The sequence below is a fragment of the Geospiza fortis genome, unplaced genomic scaffold (genome assembly GCF_000277835.1).
Source record: "Geospiza fortis unplaced genomic scaffold, GeoFor_1.0 scaffold346, whole genome shotgun sequence".
Taxonomy (NCBI): domain Eukaryota; kingdom Metazoa; phylum Chordata; class Aves; order Passeriformes; family Thraupidae; genus Geospiza; species Geospiza fortis.
The window spans coordinates 3,854,844-3,874,338 of record NW_005054361.1 but is presented as its reverse complement, the minus strand read 5'-3'; the positions used below and the strand labels follow the sequence as shown (position 1 = coordinate 3,874,338).

General features: G+C 41.4%; 1 protein-coding gene across 1 annotated transcript in view; it reads left to right on the top strand.

Moving 5' to 3' along the window:
• The first annotated feature begins 6 nt into the window (after positions 1-6).
• SH3BP5 (SH3 domain binding protein 5) overlaps positions 7-19,495 on the top strand; it is a 51,224-nt gene continuing 31,735 nt past the window's right edge. The window contains exons 1-3 of the mRNA XM_005423983.2: positions 7-54; positions 2,133-2,195; positions 12,286-12,414. The gene's annotated coding sequence lies outside the window, so the exon portion shown is untranslated. The remainder of the gene's footprint in view (positions 55-2,132; positions 2,196-12,285; positions 12,415-19,495) is intronic.

The window sequence follows — 19,495 nt, the reverse complement described above, 5'->3', positions numbered from 1 at the left end:
CCCGCCGAGGAACCAGCGCTGCCCGAGGACGAGGAGGTGGACCCCCGCATCCAGGTGAGGGCCTGCCTGCCTGCCGAGGGGCGGCTGCGTTTCCTTAAGTTCGTTTTAATGTGTGTGTTATGGCTGTATGAAGTAATGTAATGTAATGTATGTAATAATGGTTGCCTTTTATTTCATTGCTTCTGCTGCGTATGTGCATACATACGTATATATATATACATACGTACACTTACGCATACATCAATACATACACACATATGTGTGGAAGCGGCCCCGGGGCGCCCCAGCCCTTTGTTACCCCGGGCATCGCTCCGCGCCCGGCTCTCTTGGGCGTCCCTCCTTCTTCTCTTCCTCCTGCTGCTGAAATCCCCCCCTCCCCTTTTTAGTTTTGACCATGACAGCGTGACCTTGCTCGTGGAGCGGGGCTGGTGCTTAGAAATTCATAAATGCGGGAAAACGTAGGTTTTAAATTTTGTCTCATTATTTTTATCAGTATTTTTTTTTATTTCTTGTAAAAAGGAGCTTTAGTAGAAAAGGTGCTTCCTCTCAGTGAATGCCTTCTGCAATGCTTTTTATTCTTGCATGGTTTCTAAACAAAGCTTTTCTCCCCAAAATCATGTCTCGACCAATAGCACGGTGCAAACTTGCAGCACGCTGTGGTCCCCGAAATGAAATGTATTTTTAGGTCTCTGCAGATTTATGGCTTTTGCCTCCAGCATTGCTGGTACTGTTTGTCATGAATGAATATAACACGTGTGTGCATTGCTGAGAGGATCCTTGGCGTAGGTCCCTGCTCGCTGTAATTGTCATTCTTTTCTCCATCGTGAGCATTTTGTTTTCCAGGGCTGTGCAGAGCCATTGCAAAATTCCCAAAACATGATTACACAGAGCGAGGCCCTCAGCCAAAAGCTAGCCTGGTACTGCCCTGATTTTAAGAGGCTGAGCTTGGTTGGTATCTATTGATCTAATTTTGGCCTTAGGTTCTTCAGCTTGCTACACGTTTCCACGTATATGATTTGTGAATTGTTGGCAAAACAATTGTTTTTGTTCAGTTTTCTGTTTGGTTTGAAAAACAGGCTGCTGTGTCTGCTTCCGTGAGAGCCATGAGGTTTTGAGCCTTACAGTAAGAGACAATTAGGTAATTTTTGGATGAGTGTTTCAGACAACATGGATAGGTGTTTTCCAAGTCCTTGGAGTAGGAAACGAAATCTGGCCGCTGAGTATAAGAGAGCTAAACTGTGGTAATGAATTCCTTTCTGGTTGTAACCAGAGTCATTCTTGTAGTCCAGTGGGAAATTGCTCAAGTGACAATCAATTTACAGCGTTTAGTTTGTACAGCAAAACATTTCCAGGCGTGTTCTGTTACACTGGTTGACAATTAAATAATGTTTAAATTGGAGAACATTCCTGTTAAAAATCTTATAATCATGTTGCCCAGATAAAGAGATCTATCAGATCTCCTCCTAAGGGTTGCTTTTTGAGGTAAGAAAGTCGGTAAGAATGAGCTTTATTTTTACAGTAACTTCATTCATGCCAACATCACTTCTACTACATATTTATTCAAGGGATTTAACACCTTTGTTTCTGCTGTTAAGGGATCAAAGTGTTGGCAGGAAGGCAAATTATGTAAACATAATTGTATGTCCCATGGATTGGCTGGGTTAAGAAATTATTTGCTAAAATCCAAAATAAAAAGTGCTTCTCGTGTGGCAAGATGTGTTTCTTATCAGTTCTGTCCTTTCACTGCGTGTCTCCTGTGATAGTACAAACTTTGCTAATCTTCTGGGGTGGGTGTGTCTGTCTCCCCAGTACCTAGCTGATATTGACTATATTGATTAATGAGACCGAGCTTACTGTACCTTGTGTTAATTTGTAATAGTGAAGAAGTAGCCACAATAGGAAATATGTTGCCTGAACATAAAACTATAGAGCTTCTCTGATTATTTTTTCTTCTAAGTAGTAAAGTAGAAGACCACTGGCAAAGTTAAGCTGGACATCTCAAGGTTTCCTCTTTTCACTAAATTCATTAGCCACAGCCCTTGTGAGCTTTCAGTGGGCATGCTGAATGAGCCTTCTCAGACATGTTTTTTCCCCTGATTTCTTACTATGCATCTGACTTTCTTTCCTTCTAGGGGGAGCTAGAAAAACTGAATCAATCTACAGATGATATCAATCGCAGAGAGACGGAGCTGGAGGTACAGAATTTATTTTTGCATTTTCCTTTTGTCCATGTTGGATTTTGTGAACGAAAGGACGGTGGTTTTGAGTAGGTTGCCTCCTTAATTTGTGCATCCTGAATGGTAATCTTGCAGCAAGAGTCTGGTGATGATGTTTTTAAAGGTATGAATTGACCTAACAGCTGAAAAGAAAGGGAAAAGGTAGAGGTATGCTGACAGTGTAAAAACCCTGTGTGGAGAACCTCACACATAACCACTACCAGAACTTATTTTTAGGTTTTGACACTAAGCTTAGACAAGTTTTATTTTTACAAGTCACTGTTTTGTGTTTGTTGATTATAGACAGGGAAAGTTATTTGGTTAAGAGGTTTTTGCCATACAACTGTCTGCCAGGATCTTCTCTTTGGTGGCTGTTTGGGGTTTTTTTAGATTGTTATCTTTGCCTTTTTTGTCATCACTTCCTGAACAAGGAAGGTGATGAAGGAAAGTTGGAAAAAAAGACTTCCTGGTTATACAGAGAGATTTTCAGGGATACTTAAAAATCTAAAGCAAGTTCTGAAGAAATTGTTTCTAAATCCCCAAATTTGAGCTTCATCTACTTGGTAGTTATTCTGAAAGGATCAGCTTTATTGATCTAATAGTGAAGCAAAACAAACTATCCTGTGTGTGCGTCTGAATTTTCTTTTGTTTGCAAAACAAAGAAGATAAACACAATGAAAGTATAGGATAAACATGCTGCTAAAGAAAAACTGGCATAAAATATGACTTTATGTTCTAAATAATTTTGATATCATTACAAAGTCTTGAATGCTGTATTAAAACATTCTGATATTGCAGTGGGGAACATACTATGAAAGTACACCTGTAGATTTCTGTCTGTACCTTCAAAATATCAAAGTATGGTTTGTTTGTTTGTTTCTTTTAAATTTTTTTTTCTCTTGTGTGTCTTTTCATGAGATGGATACCTCAAGAATGGGGTGGTTCTTGGTAGAATTTTAAAATACTGGAGTATCCACTGAAAGCACTGAACAGAAAATGGGATTATGATCTTTGGACAAGCCTTGCCTTGTAGCTTTTTTCTTATCTCCACTTGTTTGCATATTCTGTCATTGTGGCATGTAGATTATGAATTCATTGGTTAATAAACTTAGTTAAATGGGGAACTATTTGCTATGCATAATGAAACAGTATTTTTGCTGTGAGAACTGTTCAGTGTCGCTAGCATGATTTAAATTTTATGAGTGGACTTTAAAAATCAGTATTCTAGTCTGCACTAGTAGCAATTAAATGGACTTCAGGAATCTTTATATAGATATATTGAAAAAAATTATCATACGTATCTTTTCAGTCTCCGTATTTCATGCTGAGGTACTGAAATTGAAAGATGGTGTTATGGATAGTTGCCTGGATTTCATTAATTTTGTCATAAGCTTGCACTGAGGACATATTATGAAGCAGATGGAATAGTAATAATAATGCAAAGGCATCCTCATGAAATAAATCCCAGTGACTTTAAGATGGGATTTTGCTGCTTGATTAAAATTATTCATGTGATCAAGTGTTTGTGGAGCCTGCAGATTTGTAGCTACTGTGTGTGTGGCACATGCTGAGCTGTAGAGGCTGAAAGACTCCTGGAAATATAACTGTAAATAAAGGAGCAGAATTTCCACATTATCTTGGTCTTACATTGTTGCTTACTCAGCCTGCTAAATACCAGGTGTTAGATAGGTAGAAAATAATCATTCTCTGCACTTTGCCATTAAGTGTTTACTGCAAATCTGTCTGTAGTACCTACTGTAAGCAGTTTTTGATGGAATTAAGGTGAAATACCACCAAGAGGATGCTTTCTTGAATGTTTCCTCTTTGCTTTTCATCCAAAAATCTTATTACTGGATGGATGCCAGTTTGTGGTATCATGCAACTGCATAATTTTTAATCTGTAAAGATTTTCATTACATTTATCTACTTAAATATCATGGACAAATGCAGTTGGATGATGTTAGCAAGGCTTAATTTATATACAGGTTGATAAATGCATTTTAAATGGACTTAAAACCTTTCTAGGGGAAAGGAATATAAAATCCCACAACACCCTACACTTGTGGTTAGCAGAAAATCTCTGCATTCATACTCTGCACAAGAAAAGTAAGATTTGCCAAGCAGCCTTATAGGAAAGTTTGGAAGGAGGAGTTTGGAATTGGGATCATTCTGCTTCAAAGGCTTCCAAAAATCCATGAATGCTGTTGAAAATGTGGGCTTCTGGGGCAGCCATGCTGAGTTTCCCTTTGAAGATTTGCACTTTTGGCTCTTATTAGCTGCTTTGGGTCCCTCTTGCTAGCCCTTCCTAGTTTGTGGTGTTCCTGCTATATTTCATTGTAAGAAAGATGTGTGTGGGTGTTTTTTAACCAGACAATGGAGTTATATTTATCCTGTTTTGCTAGTATCGTTTTCTTTATCTTTCCAATATCTTTAATGGGAACATAGATGTATCATTATATTATTTAGAGCACAAGTTGCTGACTACCAGCTTCCTGTAATATTACTTTGTGGTCCATAGATTCCCACTGTTGATTTTTTTCCCAGAATGATCTGGAAAAGCAATGGGAGTGTTTGAGTAGAAGGTATATTTCTTTGAAGGAAGTTCAGAAAAAGACACTCATGTTTTTGTGACTTGATGTTCTTTCTGATAAGCAGGAGGGGTAACCTTGTGGCATGTGAAATCTGCAAGACTTTTCTGGACTTCCTGTATGTAGTTTTGTGTGAGTTGCTCGAAGTGAGAATGCTGGCTGTCTCCAGTTCCCATTAACTGGAAAAAAAAAGCTGTTAAATCCTTCTAAACCCATGCTTCTGTTCTTGCTGTGCCTCAGGTCTACATCTGCAGAGTGGAAGTAATAATGCTGTGTTACCCAGTGGAAAATGTTACGGGGCTGAATTCAGTAGAGGATTTCCTAGGATTTTTAGACTGCACTGGCCTGGAGTAGCCACAGGAATGTCCATGTTTGAGCAATGTAGAAAATACTGGTGTCTGCTGCTTACAGAGATGATAAAATGGGGAATTCTGTTTTAAGTTGACCAGCCTACCACTTCTTTAAGTTCTGCACTGAAACTGCCATATGATCTGTTTTTAAGTTGAACCGCCTGGGTTTTTTAATCTTTTAAAATAACTTCTGCACCCATACCGCCTGTGAGACCACTGGATGTATATGCATGGCATGACTTGAACAGATACATTGAAGTTGGATGCATATATTCTTTTACTTGGAAGAATTACTCATTTTTTGCTCTTTTGGCCTGTCCTATTAAACCCTGAAGAAACATGCTGACCTGCTGACACTCGCTGCCTGTTCAGGAATTGCTGAAGGGCACCGAGTGGCTCGTAGTTATATGTTGCGTTAATGTATTGCCTGTTAATGAATCTTTGATTAGACTTGATTTAAAATCCATAATGCTGCTCATCCTAAGTGCAACACTGAGCATTACTGACGCAGCAGAAGGGTGATAAGGGTTCTCTGAGGGATTTAACACTTGGCTTCACTAATGTCCCTGTTTATGTTTCAAGTGTCTGTGAAGGGCTGGGGGAAACGTCTTGCAGGGGAGATATAAGTGTGTTTTGGCCAAATGCGAGAAGTTTTTTCCTGTTTATTGGAAGTGCATCTCCATCTGAACTCGCATCAGCAGCTGTGAATGTCCTTAACAAATGTGCAGGATTTGCCTGTCCAGCCAGCTCACAGAGGGCTTGGACTGGCTCTGAAAGTACAACTCAGCTGTAACAAATTAACCCGGGGACTCTCTGGCAGCGTTGTGGGGAGGGGAAATGCAGCACATACCATTAAAGTTACCACTGGAATCCCAGCTATCCCAAATGTGGTTTTTGTTAGAGAGAGTTTTTTGTGTTGCTGGAGCTACAAGCTTGCCAGTGTTTGTTCATGGGAGATCCTGCACAGGAAGACTGGAGCTGAACAGTGCTGCTTTCAGCCATGCTCCTTATCAGAGGTCCTGGTTGGCATCCTTCTTGTGTGCTTGCCTAGATCCTCTAGTCCTGATCTGCAGCACTTTCTTACTTTTAGTCCTGGATCTATCATAAAGGTCACCCTGGGTTGTTGTTGGATATAAGGAAAGGGGTTTATTAGCTGTGGTGCTCTTTCACTGGTGAGCCTTGTCAGCATTTGAGCCCCTCTCAGAAGGGGAAGCACTTTTTGTCATGGTTTAACCCCAGCTGGCTGCTAAGCATGACACAGCCCCTTGCTCCCTCCCTGCCGGTGGGGCAGGAGAGAGAACCAGAAGAGTAGAAGTGAAAAAACCCATGGGTTGAGATAAAGGCAGTTAAGTAAAGCAAAAGCTGCACACACAAGCAAAGCAAAACAAGGAATTAATTCTCTGCTTCCCACTGGCAGGCAGATATTCACCAGTTATTTAGAATTGCTGCTTACTTCTTCACTAAAATACTTGGTTTTAGGAAAAAAACTTGAGCTGTTGACCCTGTCACATATAAAACATGTAAGTAGATTTTAAAGGCAAATCCTCCATCTTTCAGGTTTTAGAAAAATGACCTCTCAGTGGCTGCAATCTCATTCTGAGCATGCCTGCTTGGCTTGAGGAAACATCTATCTGTGGAAACATCCGCCACCTTATCAGTATCCCTGTGCAGCATTTTCCAGTGTCCACAAAAGAATGCAGAGATAAGGGCAAAGCAGCTCACTGGCTGGTGTTCCTGCTGGCTTTGGGAGGAGGATGTACATGTTTGATGGATTCATCCAGCACTATCAGGACAAATCTTTCCACATTTCTTTATGATCTACTTGCTTCCATAGGAAATGGCTCCTGTGTGTGAATTCCTTTTTGTTTTGCCTTCTGCTTTCATCCAAGGATGAGCAAGGGAAGGCTTCTTCCTCTGCTGTGGCTCTGGAAAGATTTTGTCAACCAAGTGAGTCAAAGGGCTTTACTTGATTCATGTTCTTGACGTAAAGATGGGTTTCCAACCTGAGAGAGGAAGGGTTAGGCAGAGAAATCTTGCTTTGGAAGGAGCACCCAGTACCCTCCCATGCCTGCTTTCTTCTCTCTTCTTCTAAGAGAATTAAAAACATTTGTAGTAAAAAGTATTGGTAGTCTCAGTTTGTAACTGTCTGCAAGCAGGAGGTTAGAGTAGCTTTCAGGTACTGATTTTTTAATTCTTAGTTCTAATTTTTAATTCTTAGATGACAAAATAGTAGCTGCCTTAAAAAAAAAACCCAAACCAAAGGCTTTTCTTATCTATTAAAATTGAGATACTACTACTTTTCTCCTTCCTTGCACTTGTTTTTAAAAAATCTTGTTTTTAAGATTTGGTTGCCAGTCTGGCTTACTTGAACTGCTCAGGTACCAAAGAGACATTTAAAGTGTCTTTAACTGGTTTGGTGCTGATTTCTGAGCACACCTTGTGCATCCATTTGGTGTGGATGTATGATGCTGATGCTGGTTTAGCTCAGAGATGAGCTTTTGCAGCTGATGGGTCTTTGTAGCAGAGAAGATGGGTATGGATGTTGTCAGCCTCTTGGAAATAGATGAAACCTGTCTCTCAGCCAACAATTCCATTTCCATGCACCTCCCATGCTTGCCAGAGGTTCTGCACACCAGACTGGCAGAACAGTCATGAGATAACCTTTGTAAATGAAATTTAGATGTGCTTGGTACTAGGATGATTCAGACATGGTTGATATGTAAAGCTCATTTTAAAAATAAAATTGTTTGAAAATACATGTTTCATTTGATGGGCAGAAATAGTTATTTGCTTGTCATCTGGCATCTAACACCAGCTCATCACCATCACTCATGAGTGAGGAAAACAGGTATGCTTTTTTCCTCTGACAGGTGCAGTACAGGTTGAAAATTGTATTTTAGTTTTTCAGTTTTTTCCCCACATTTGAGAATGGATCTTCAAAATGCTGCTGTAAGGATGACCTGTCCTCAAGTGTTGTCCTTCTTTCTGGTGCAGTATCAAAAAGCTGCCCAGCAGCAAGTCCCTGGAAACAAAGTCTGCTCTTAACAATGAACTATTGCAGCAAAACCATATATGGGGTAGAGGTCTGGCATGCTCCTTAAGACAGTGCTAGTGAAATCTCTTTTGAAAGTAAAGTGCTGAGGATTTCCAGAAAGAAAGCTGATGAGTGTGGAGCTCTTGCAGCCATAGAGCAAGATGTTGAAATGTAAACTGCAGCTGTCCACGTGCTACAGTAAGTGCTCTGCCTGCTAGAGTGTGTGTATGACAAACACCTAGCTAGTGAGAGTCTACTTGTTAAGGCTGTAATTTAAATAAGAAGCTTCTCCTGCTACTTTTTTTTTTTTACCTTGCAACACACATTGAGGATAAATGCCTTAATCGGCTTTTGTCCAGCTTGTAAAAGGTTTTATCATCATCTCATTTGAGCAAATAGGAGGGGAAAAAGCATTGAAAGCTGGCTGGCTAACATTTTCAATGTCACCTTTCTATTCTGAAATCAGAAACAAGGTGTTCTTAAAAATGATCGCGTAAGATTAGGAGTGAGTAGAGGGGAAAAACACACTTTAAAAATGTCAGGGTGTTTGAGATGTCTGGTGTCAGTTGCATTGCTTCTGTTAGAGTCTATGTATGTATTCAGTGCAGTGATGAGAAAAACAAAATGTGTTTTTTAGAAAGAAAAAAACCCAAAACATAAAAACTCACCCAGAAATGGTGAGTGTGACTCACATGTTACCTAAGGCTGCTGTTATCAATGAATAGCATTTCTGCTGGAATGAGTTATCTTTCAAGAAACTGAAATACAGAAACTGGAGATTGAGGACTGTGCTAGAAAATGTCTATGGGATATGCTGCACTGTCTTGGTTTTGCTCACGACAGCAAGTTGCAGGAATTGACATATTTTCCTTTCTCTGTTATTTGTGTGTGCAAGATAAAGGTCTAAATGAAGCAAGAGTTTGGCAGTTAAATAGTAACACTTGTATGGAGGGGCAAGTCACACCAGAGGATTTGATAAGTAGTCTGAAAACATTGTGGTTGTCTTTCTAACATGGATGTAGGACTTACCCTGTGCTGGGGACCACAAATGAGCTGCAGTGATGTGTTGTTCTGAACCTCTAAGTTTTTGATGTGAGTGTCCTTACAGAAAACAATGTTAAGAGGATTTATAGCTTTGAACCACTTCACATGTGGGTTGAAGTGTCTCACTGACATTAACATGGGAAGCCAGACATAAAAAGTAGTGAATTAAATCAATTCCCAAGTTACTGTGTTAAGCATAGGCCCATTCATTTCCATGAGCAACAGATGAGCTTCTCATGTCCCATAAGGACTAAGTGCACCAAGCCCAGTCCTGCTGACTGGTGCAATTGCCTTAGTGCTTCTGACCTCCCCGTTTTCACATGAAGCATAAAGTAGCTGCTGCACATATAGTTCTTACTCAGACTCCCCCAGATTACCTGCCAGGGGAGTTTTGTGCTGTCCCAGGGGTGATGTCTTCTGCAGGTGCTCTGCCAGCACGTGGCAGGGCACACACCCTGGACCAGGAGCGTGGCTGAGTGTTTGCAGGAGGGAGCTGTGACCCTGCTCTCAAGAGGGGCTGCCATGGCTCCCAGGTCAGAGGCATGGCCAGGAGAGCTGGGGCAGTTTGGGGTGAGGAGGCTGGATGGTGGGAAGGCCCTGGGTTCCCACAGGAGCACACCCACAGTGTGGGATGGTTTGCTTTTGTAGTGTAGGTGGGGCTGGTGGAGAGTTCAAGTGGCGTGTGTGGTTTTGGCATCCCACCTCAGAGACCTGGGCATCCTACTGCTGGGTCTGAAGGGGATGCCTGGAAACCTTTGGTGGGGGACTAATCCCAGCAGAGAATTGAGCATCTGCTTGTTCTGTCGTGCAGAAGGTGTTGGAGCCTGCAGGCTTGTGTTCCTGGCAGTCAGGAGCCTGAGAATAAGTGTCACTGAAATAAGTTATGGTGGATGATACAAAGTTCCGGGGTGTTTTGGTTTTCATTATTGTTCTTTGCTGCGAGAATGAGGGTGGTCAGACCTAAAGTAAACCTTAAAAGAAGAACCAGTCTTCTTTGGAGGAAAATGATAAACTGGGATTTCACACCAGTGTGTTCTTCAGCTGAAACTTCCTATTCTTTGTAAATAACTACTTTGTGGAGTGGAGTTTGCTCATGGGCGAATGTCTGCTTCACCATTTGTAAGACCTGTGCTTCAGGCACCAGTGAAGGAACACTTGGAGTTCAGTAATTTGTATATGCTTCAGAGTTAAAGGGAGATGAATGGGTACAGAAATTGCTGTTAATTTGACTGCTTTGTTCTTAGTGTCCTTTGTTTTCCTTTGTTTTGTATTTTTAAACTCCAAGTGGGGACTAGTCATCTTTTTCCTATGGGATAAGACTGTGTATAATTATTACATGAGTAAATTTGGGGTAGGTCTCCAAGCACAGATTTGTAGTGATGGTTTCTTTGTTCCAAGTGACCTTACAAACATGGGAACTGAACTTTTGGATGAATCACTGCATAGGGATTTTTTTACTTAAACTATTTTCCCTAACTAATATCCTTAAATGCAGCTTTCACAAAAAGAGTGAAAAGAAAGCTTCTGGCTCATTCATTTAGAAATGAACTTTTAATTCTGTTCCTACACCTGCAAAGAATTTTTCTCTTTGTTAAATATACTTCAGTACTTATTATTTTTCTTGCAATATACTCATCGTGCTTGGAGTCTTTTTTCAGTTACTTATGAAACTCATTTTGAGCAGTGAACCATGTATGGTCCAGTAACTTAATTGGAAATATTCAAATTCTTCTCACAGAGAAAATCATTGACTCGATAAATATTGTTTAAATGATACATTTCAGGCTTTCACTGAGAAATGAGATTATTGACTGGATTTGAGTTAATGAAATAATGAGTTAATGTCCATTTAATTCTCCATTTTTGACCTTGTTACCCATTTGAATAATTCCTTAGAATAAATTGGAGTACCTTAAGAATCCAAAGCTATTTGGCCTTGACTAAGATAATGCTGATACTGCTTCAGGTTTTACATAACACTAAAAAGGAAGCAAAGAAGCTTTTACAGAAGTATATTGCTTTTTCTGCAAAAACTGATGTATTGCATTTTTTTTCCACTTCTAAGAGCATAGTGGCAGCTTGCAATGTATTTTAAATCTTTCAGTGAATAAGCAGTTTTGCATTCTAGAAATCGTCAACAATATATATGACAAAACCCTCCTGAATTAGGGCACTTCTTGAAGCCAGCTGCTTCCTGATTATCAACATGTCACTCCAGCAGTCTGCATAAATGTTGCACTCTAATTAGAGTTACAAGCCTTGTTGAGAGCTCACATGGCCCTTCCTCTTCATCTCCTTAAATCCTGGGCCAGGTCCCAGCCTGAATTTGCATCAATCTGCAATAATTTCATATATTTAGAGTTTGTAGTGGATTCTGAGATTGAAATCAGAATCACTTTGCTTACATGTATGGAAATTTCAGTGGAGCAGAGAAAATATTTTAATTGCTTTTGCTAATCATATAAGGAGTGCAACTCATCCTGTTTGGAAGTGGCTGGGTTTTTCAAATATAGAAAATATTAACAGTGAAGTGGAATGTAGGTGCCCTTCTCCATTGATAGAAAGCATAGCTGAAAAGATGGGTTTTCTGTGCCAATTCCAGCTGATGTGCCAGCCTGCTGTGGGGGTTTGGCCTGCCTGCTAGCACCATTCTAGCTTTATTTATGTGCGATGTCTTTGCCATTGAAGTCTCTCTCAGTTTGTTACACTGCTGTTTGCCTTCTCACAGAGTGAGTAATTTACAAACAATTCCTCTCTGAGAAATCCTGCCAGAGGTAACATCTAGAACAGGCTGTTGTAGGCTTTATGTAAAAGCTGTCACTGAAAGACAAAGATTTGGTGTCCAGGATGCTGGCTTTAGGATTTGGCTCTGGGTTCTAGGGTTTCTCTGCTGAAAAATTCTGCCTTAATCCAAATGCCAGTAACTGTTCTGAATGTGTCAACTCCTGTGTAAATCTAAAGAGGAACCTGAAGGTAGGAACAAGCAGGTTGAAATAATTTTTAAAGCTCTAATCTGCCTTTGTCCTTTCTTTCCTTCCTGCAACGTTTTGAAGGATGCGCGCCAGAAGTTCCGCTCTGTGCTGGTTGAGGCCACAGTAAAACTGGATGAGCTGGTCAAGAAGATTGGAAAAGCTGTAGAAGACTCTAAACCTTACTGGGAAGCTCGGAGGGTGGCCAGGCAGGTAAGATATTTCTGCCTTATAAGCTGGAGGGCACACACTGATGGTGTTGCTTTCCTGCTATTAATAACATCCTTGGCACATGCACTTGGCTGACACTGGGCTGTGCCTTCAGTTGCATGTCAGCCATGGGAATCAATGACAAAATGGATTTCTTCACAGCCACAGCTGCACACGCTCTTCAAACCCACAACAGCTACAGCAGACACAATAGCAAGACACTAGCTCTCTTCTCTCATAATAAATGGCCTTTCAGAGCTCTCTCCTATCAGTAGTCGTACTTATTTGAAAATACAGTGTAGACATTGTGTACGTGGTTTTTCTTCTTAAAGCAAAATGCTCAGCAGCTAAATGGCTGCAGCTGGAAGCTGCAGGGAAAAGGCTGAAGTGGGGCAGGGTTTGGTGCTGATTGGGTTGTGCTGAAGTAGGAAAGTGCTAAACGTGTCTCTAAAGTGTTTTGGTTTGGGGACAAACTGAGCTTGGCTTTCTTTGTCATCAGGGCCTTACTTCTCATGCCCCAACTACTGCTTGATTACTGATAGACCTGTGGAGCTCAGGGAGGGATGAGGTGTGGAGGGAAGAGTGTGACCTGCTGGGTGAAGAGAAAGCCAGAAAGCTTGTGACATGTCAGGCAGCATCGCATTTTAGGGAGGAAGCTGCAGGGAGTTGAGCGTGTGGTGGCTTAGGCAGTGCTTCTGCTGAGTGTTTGTGATGGTGGGGCTTGCTGGTGAGTGAGGCTCTTTGTTTTTTTCCCCAAGGGAAGCATGTTCCTGGTTGCTATTTCTGTTTTCTCTTGAGGCAGGAAGAGTCAGGAAGAACTGCCTGGAGCTGCTACTTCTGTGCTTGGCTGGAAGGATGTGTGGGGTGGCATCTGTGGCTGGGTAGCTGGGATGTGACTGTGTTCAAGGGGAGGGTGAGAGATGGGTGGCATCTGTGAAATATGTGAAAACTGCAGAAGGATTTTGTTCATAAAAGTAGGTAGAGGGATGAGAAAAGTAGAGTAGGTGTGTGCCAGGAGGCAGAGTAAACTCTCAGGGTAAGAGAAGGAGAGGGAAGAGAATGTGTCCTCAGAACAGCACACAGGAAAGGGAGGAATGAGCAAGCTTCATTCCCTTGAAAGTTGGTGGAGCAGGAACTGGGTTGATGGAATATGGCATGCAAGGTAATATGTGACTATGTTGATGCTTTAAATTGCATAGCATTGTTCTGGAGGTATTGTCTCAGGTGATGGGGGTGAGGTGTAGGGGGTATTAGGCTTAATCCTGCAGACTAGAAGCAGCGTGGCAAGCAGGTAAACTCTGCCCTGCTTGCTGTGCTTTGAAGTATCTGCCTCTCATCTGTAAGTGCTCTGAAACCCTGCTCTTGAGGACTGTGGTGTGTGCTACAGATAAACCAGTGGTGAGCTACAGAAGTTAGTAATTGTGTAAACTCGTATGTGCAATTTGGAAAAACAATCCCTGCGACCCTGCCTTGTGCATGATCTTCTACTTCTGTTACTATAAATAGCTGGGTAAGGCACAGCATGCATAGGACTTCAAGAGTTACACTTGGAAGAGTTAATGGTAGAAGCACACACTTTGCCGTACAAAAAAAAAACATCAAAAGATCAATTGACTTTGAGGTTTGTAACATCACAAACTCAGAGCAGCGAACTTTGCCCTCTGTCCTGAAACTGGCAGCAGTTTATGTTCTGGAAATGGAATTTTGTATTGTTATGTCTCTACTACCCCTGAAATCCATTCAGTCATTCTGGTTCAAAGGTACTTTGCAAGAGCACTAAGAAACCCAAGCTCCTGAAGGTCCTTAAATCAGTAGAATCAGTGCTCCAGCAGTAGGCTTGTTAGAGGGAACAGTATTTTTTTCCCCAATCCATTCTGTCACTAGCTAGATTTAAATGCTGTTTATCCCAGATCTGTTTATTTGCTTCACATTCATTCACATTCATGTTTTAATTCCTTGATAGCATTTTATATTAAAGCAGGGGTTGCCCTTCTAACTACTCATTTCACTTTTTTTTGTTTTGTTTAATGGATCTGGTCATGGAACAGAATTTCTACTTTGTATCTGCTCAGCAGACAGGGATAGAAGATGGTCTCTGGTTTCCCTTTTGCCCTTTGTCTAATAACATAAAATGGAAAATGTGAGGGCCAAGGGGAATGCAAGCATTGAGCAATGGATCTATCTGGAAGCTGGGAGATTGGAAAGATTGGTGCCATTCATCAGTAAAGCATCTGCTTAAAGAGTTTGTCTAGTTTTAATTTAATCTAGAAAAATTCCACATAACTGGGAGCAAATCCACTATGATAAAGCATGGTGAAGGGGTGAATAGGTAGAGAAATATGAAACTGGGGGAAAGTACCAGAGTATTAACATGCTTAAGTGCCAGTTTGCATTTCTCTTTTTACTTTGATTTGCAAAACTGTAGAGAAATCATGGGAAGAGCTTGTTATTACTATTTTTTAAAAATTTATAATAACATCTAGCTTATGAAGAATTGACTTCCTCCTTTTTTTACACTTATTTTAGAGCCATTAGGCTGCCTCCAGAAATACAGGAACAAGGTTCTTGAGGGCTGAAAGAGCTTTAATTAAACAATAAGGGAAAAATGAGTGACTCTACTGCTAAGAGAAAGGGAAGTGTAAATTCCTGTTTGTTGTTCTCACTAAAGGGAAGTAAAACTATGACCTTGTAAATTTTAAGCCTTTTGGAAATACAGAATTGCATAATTAATGACTCTTAGTTTGGCAGAAATGCAGGAGTTGTCCAGAGTTACTTGGGTTTAAGGTGTCAGCTGCAGGGTAAGTTACCTAATGCAAGCTGTAGTAAGTCACATTGGGGAGTTTGCTTTCACATGGCACCAGCACAAGTCTCTTTTGGAAATACATGCTTCATCTATTAAGATAAAACCCATTAAAAAAGTTATGAGGGCAGTGGTGTGGGGTCACCAAAAACCAGGTCACCAATTGAAGTGTAACACTGGAGAAGCTTTAGGATCTTGAGCCCTTTTGTCTACTCACCCTTATCCCCATCTTGTGCAATCCTGTGTTGGCAGAAGATAGGGAATTAAATTAACTCTCCTATGCAAAGGTCCTGTAGGATCTTGTTTGTGGAATGTTTGCCAAGAGAGCCATGGCTTGGTCTGTCTCAGGGTGAAACTTTGCTTCACCAGAACATTGGTCCCTTGGTGTTAGCATCTGAGTACTTTGTCCTCTGAAATGGTGGCACAGGGAGTCAGGATGCTTTCTGTTGGTACCAAAGCAGTAATATTTGTTTTTTCCTGAGACTCAAGTGAGATGTAGCTCATATTCTTGTTCAAGGAAATTTCATGTAACTTCTGCCAAGACAGAACTGTTGTGATTCCTCATTTGGTACAGCAGTGGGCCTTTTGTATTGATTGCAGACAACACCTTACTGTTTTGGAGCATTTTGATCCCAATTTGTTGTTTAATCAAATTTTTAAGTACTTGTGCTGTGAGAACATTTTTGTCTTTTCATGTTGTTCTTTAACTTAAGCAGTAATGCCCATGTTCAGTGGAAGAACCTTGGCATGGAGAGGATTGTGCAAGTACACAAGCAATGCCCACATTGCAGCAATATGAAATTCCTGTAATTCAGAAGGTGGCCCAGGTTCTAAATGTTCAGAGAATCAAACTTCCCATGTTTGGTTTGGGTGGTGGTTTATTCTTTTTTTCTATTTTTTTAGTAGATGCTTCCCTAGTTGTCTAGTCAAAGAATGAGACTTTTCTTATCCAAAGCTAATGGGGGAGAAGGGTGAAGTTGCCAGGAAACATTTATTAATGTAAAGAGAAGTCCTGAGCCTCTGAGGTAAGGAGTGTCTTAAGCCACTGTTGACTTAACATTTTGCAGGGCTGGGGCTGGAAGGTGCCCACGCAATGGTGTTTGCAGTAGCGTCTGAGCAAGTGACAGGGCTGGGAAGTGTGCTGCCTCCCTGGTGACAGGATGCTGTGCAAAAGCAAGTGTGGTCTAATGCATAAATCACTGGGCTGGCAGGAGCTGATTTTGTGCTGCTGCATGGCACAGATGAATGACTTCATCTCTCTCTCAGTTCCCATGTAAAATGAAGCTGTCAAGCTGCTGTGAAGCTGAGTTCATTAAGGGAAGTAAAAGCACTTTGGGGTCACTGAGTGAGAGGTGCCATTAAAATACTGCTGTCCATACATCAACACTTGTGAACCCATAGACAAATTGAACAGGAGATGTGCCTTTCTGCTTTGCTTCTGCTGAAAAAATAATCTGATAAAAGTGCATTCCCACAAATAAAACAATCCATGTATTTTTAGTGACCCTAACCTGACTAAAAGCCCTGGGAGTATTGCTTTTAATTGAGTTTCAGCATTGTTTTGGTTTGGTTTTGGTTGTTTTTTGTCGGTTGTTTTTTGTTTGGTGGTGGACTGGTTTGGTTTGGTTTTGTGGCAGGGTGAGGAGTTACATTTTATTGGCTCAGATTGGGAGTGAGGATGCTTTGCTCAGCTTTAGTACTGAGCCTATTTGGTAGAGACATGGTTTTGCTTTGTGATATTCCCTTCACCTCTCTGCCCCCCTGCCTCATTTAGCTTTTACAAAAAAGTATCAGAAAACTCGCTTCAGGCAAAAATAGGTGAAAGATCTATGCTAGTTCATACCTAGCAAAGATAGAAAAGGACCCACTTGTACCATGTGTTCATGCAGCAATATGTTGGAGGAAATGCATGTTCTGCTTCCTCTTGGGTCTGTTTTCTAAGTTTCACAACTAATTATTTTTTTCATGTTGTTGGCATACTTAAGCAGCACTCTTTTACCTCAAAAGGCTTGGAAAAACCTGCTGGAATGAGTATTTACAGTGGTTCTTTTCCATTGGTGTCCAGGCATACCCAAGAGGAAGTGCAGTTGATAGAGGAGTAGGGACAGCTGTCCCATCCTGTTCAGTGCAACTTTTCATGTTGTAGAGCTCCTTTCTCTCACCTCACTAATAATCTTTTACTCATGTAATATTTTATAACTGGATTGCCACATCTGTGTGAAGAAATCAGCTGAGAGAATAAAGAATTATTCGAGGTGAGCTTTCAGATATTCAGATCCTGCACCTCCATTCTGCTTGTCTTCACAAAACTTAGGGGAGACCAGTTACCACTGGGAAATTATTTCCTCTCTCAGATGTGAGTTTTGATGGGATTCAATTAATTTTTTATTCAAAGTGAATCAGGATGAAAAGTAGCTGCTGTAATCTTGCAGAGCAGGGATGGAGGAGGACACTTGGTGGTGAAGGTGGGAGGGGTGTAAGCAGATAAGAGCTTGCCTACCTAGCTGGAAGAGTCTTCCTCAGCAGATGAGACTGATACCCTTCTTTGTAGAGATCAAGCCACTAAATGAACAAAACATTCTGGGGTGGCTCAGCTGCTAAGTGTTCAGCTTGAGATGTCTGAAAGTAGTGTGGCAAATATGGAAAGTTGCAGATGGTGACTTCCTTAGCTCAGGAAACAAAAGCTTTTTAAATTTGTGTAACTTGGAGTTTCTAAACTGCCGAACATCCTTAAAGATTAATTAGGAACTGGAAACTGTGGTTTTGCCAGTTCAATTCCCGCAGCACCCAAGTTTTGTATCCAAATTCACTCAGTGAGTGAGAGCTAATGGGATCACAGCACCAGCTGGCTCTGCTGGGAGAAGGAGGGCAACACTGAGTGTGAATGACAGCTCCTGGGTCCAGTTCTAACAGTGGTAGATATCCAGGTCTTTCCCTCTGGTTCCTAGACACTAAATGTTTTATCCATCAGTATATTGACTTCCCATGTCATAAGGAATCTCCTTCACCATCCTACTTTTAGGAGCTGAAGTCCTGATGCTCATGTTTAGGACAACAAGGAGTTAAGACTGATTTGTCTAATCTGGTAAGCTTATATTGGCAAAAAAAAATAGGTGGAGGGAGAAGGAACTTGAGAAGCAAAAATTAAATGTCAGCAGAACTGTGACAGACTTGCATTCCTGTTTGGAGACTTGCCATGGAGCTAGTAAAAAGCAAAATTATTGGCAGAGTTACAGTGAAACAACGAGCTGACCTTTCCTGGCTGAAGGAGTGTGTCTGGTTAACTGTTCATAAACCAAATAACTATCCAAAATGTGGATTCACATTTTGTAAGGAAGGAATAGAGAGACTTGAAAATAAACCTTCTGCAAATTCTCCCAACCGTTTAAGGAAAAAACCAAATGCCCAGAGCACTTGACTGCTTTCTGTGGCTATAGTTCAGTGCTGTTGTTGTTGTTAAGTAATCACACAATCATGAAATGGTTTGGGTTAGAAGGGACCTTAGGTATCAACAAGTTCCAGCCCACCTGCCATGGGCATAGGTGCCACCCCCTAGACCAGGTTGCTCAATGCCCAAGCCATCCTGTCCTTGAGCACTTCCAGGGATGGGGCATCCACAGCTGCTCTGGGCAACCTGTTACAGTGCCTCAGTACTCTCTGAGTAAATAATCTTTTCCTAACATGTAATCTAAATCTCTCCCCTTTTAATTTAAAACTGCTCCCCTTGTCTGATCACTAGGACATTTTTTTTTTTTTTGCATTTTGTATTATTTGTGTTTTGGATGGCTGTTGCTGCTCTGGCCTTTTGCAATAAGCAGTCTAGGCTGGCAGTGTAGGTTGTGTTGTTTGTGCCCTGCCTGTGCTGTTTGCCCTTTTAACTGAGGATGCTGTACTGCAGCTGCCCTGGTGGCTCTCTGGGAGCCTCTTGGCAGTGGGAGATGGGAGGGAATGATGACTGCATTGAGAAGGTGGAGTGCATGGTGTGAGAAGCAGCTCACTCCCTGGGTCTGTAAATCAGCCATGTGGAAATGGCTGTGATTTTTAGATTACTTGGTGGAGAGGCAGGGGAGAGCTCCCTTCCTGAACTGGGGCTTTGCTTGTGGTTGAGGAGCCTGTGTGTGGGATGGAGGCTGATGTGATGGCCTTGGCTGGTGCTGTGGCAGGCATGGGAGGCAGGCAGGCAGGCACAAGCCTTGCCTGGGAATAGATGACTGCTGTGCTCTGAAGGGAAAAGAGACATGGAACTTGCTGTGTGAGCAATCAGAAAGCTTAGTGCTGTGAAGA